Genomic DNA, 2,161 nt, shown 5'->3' with positions numbered 1-2,161 from the left:
CATAATGGGTGCGAACCAAGACTTTTATATCCAACAAAACTATGCTTCAGGCTTGACAATGAAAGAAAAATCTTCCATGATAAACAAAAGTTAAAAGAATTCACAGCCAGAAAACCAGCACTACAAAGCATTTTGGGCAAAACACTACATGAAGAGGAAATGAAAAACAACAACAAAAAACAAGAGTGGGCAGTACCTCAGTAAAGGGGGGGGGGAATGGAAAACTAAGCAAAGAGGAAAAATGAACCAAATCTTAAAAAATAAATAAATAAATAAACAAACATGACTGGAAGTACAAGCCATATATCACTAGTAACCCTAAATGTTAATGGCTTAAACTCACCAATTAAACGACATAGGCTAGCAACCTGGATTAAAAAAAAACAAAAACAAATTCAACAATATGCTGCCTTCAGAAGACTCATCTGATAGAAAAAGACACACACAGGCTGAAGGTGAAAGGCTGGGAAAAATCATAGCACGCACATGGGTTTCGGAAGCAAGCAGGGGTGGCTATACTTATATCAAATAAAATCGACTTCAAGCCAAAATTAATCAAAAGGGATAAAGAAGGACACTATACACTGTTAAAGGGAACCACTCACCAACAAGGCATAACAATTATCAATTTATATGCCCCAAACAATGGTGCTGCTACATTCATAAAACAAACTATCCATCCTGCTTTTACCAAATCAGGAGCCATTTGAAGATAAGAGTTCAGCTTCATCTGGAGCAGAATGCTAAGTTGCCCTGTGGAAAGTATGACTTTTCAGTCAGTACTTGCCTACATTTTAGTTAGCTGCTTTCAAGACCAAAATTTGGATGATGTCTAAGAGTGATAATGAAGTCTTCATGCAGCTCATCAGGGTCCTTTATTTTGCAGATATTCTCTGAAGGTCATCCACAGATGTGTGTTTCTCAGTCATCTGCAGAGAAACATTGTAGAGCAAAAGAGAAAGCAGACGGACATGTCCATGGTAAGAACTACACACTATTCACAGATCTTTGAATAGAATATTGATTTCTAACATGAGTGCTGATATATTCTAATAATTGGAGAAATGAACCTAGTAAATAGGTAATAATGAAAAAGTGAGAAAGATAATGAGTTGTCTCTCTTAAGATCAAAAGTCCAGCAGCAGGTTACAGTGGGATTGTCCCTTTTAGTTTCTATACAAGACATGCATAGATCACAGAGGAATTGGAAATTTTGAAGTAGAGAGAAGTGGGAATAAACATTGAGAAAGGCAGAGAGAATGAGTACAGGAAATAAATGAAGGAAAAAGAAGCTGTGCGGGCCGAGAAATTTCAGTCATGTACCAGAATAAAAAGACCATCCAATTCAAAATGTGGTAAGAAAATGGGAGTTTCTATTATGAACTTGACTGAAGGTATGAGTGAATTTTGTGTGTTTTGATTTTGGCTTTTTCAGGTAGAAACTGAATCTGTACCTATTACTTCATTTTGGATAGACACAGGTTGCATAACATTCTCAGAACATTTTTTATGTTGGAAAGAATACTGTTCTTCATATTCTACCTGCTTTCTATTCATTTCTCAGTGTATTCTCATTTTCCTCAAGGAATCTTTTCTGTAGATCAGATTCCTTTATTAGATCACAAACTCTTATATCATCTGTCTGAAATTATAATGATCTTTTTATGTGTCTCTCTTCTCCATTAGACTTTAAGCTAAAGAACAAAAGGGGTCTTATCTCATCTGCTTTATCTACAGAGTGAAGCATAATGTATCACGTTTTAGACACTCATTGGTTTAGTGTATGAATAATGCATGCGAAATATATAGCATTAATATATGTAAATTACTAATATATTTTATTTCTATCTTCTTTATTTCTGACAGATTCTGTTAGCCCATCAGAAACCCAGAAAGCAGTTCTATCACTTCAAAGAATAATAAAACTTTAAAAAAGTCACTGCACACAGTGTTCACTACATGTAAAAAAAATGCACAACTGGAAAATGAGATTCATGAGCTAAAAAAGAGGGTATAAGAGTTTAAGCAAGAAAATACAGAATTGAAACAACAGCTTCACAATTTGAGGTATTACATCCTACATTAAAAGAAGGGGTAGAATCTTTTCTTTTATTCTAGTAGAAAGAGGAAAAAGATTTTTTTCACTGTTAACTTATCTGTT

General features: G+C 34.5%; 1 long non-coding RNA gene across 1 annotated transcript; it reads left to right on the top strand.

Annotated features, from left to right (window-relative positions):
* The first annotated feature begins 340 nt into the window (after positions 1-340).
* Positions 341-1,925, top strand: LOC125614669. The gene is made up of 2 exons (XR_007345247.1): positions 341-980; positions 1,867-1,925. It is a non-coding gene; the product is annotated as an uncharacterized LOC125614669 (long non-coding RNA).
* The last annotated feature ends 236 nt before the right edge of the window (positions 1,926-2,161 follow it).

The sequence above is a fragment of the Marmota marmota genome, unplaced genomic scaffold, assembly GCF_001458135.2.
Source record: "Marmota marmota marmota unplaced genomic scaffold, marMar, whole genome shotgun sequence".
NCBI classification, from domain to species: Eukaryota; Metazoa; Chordata; class Mammalia; order Rodentia; family Sciuridae; genus Marmota; species Marmota marmota.
This window is presented reverse-complemented; position numbering and strand designations above follow the sequence as displayed.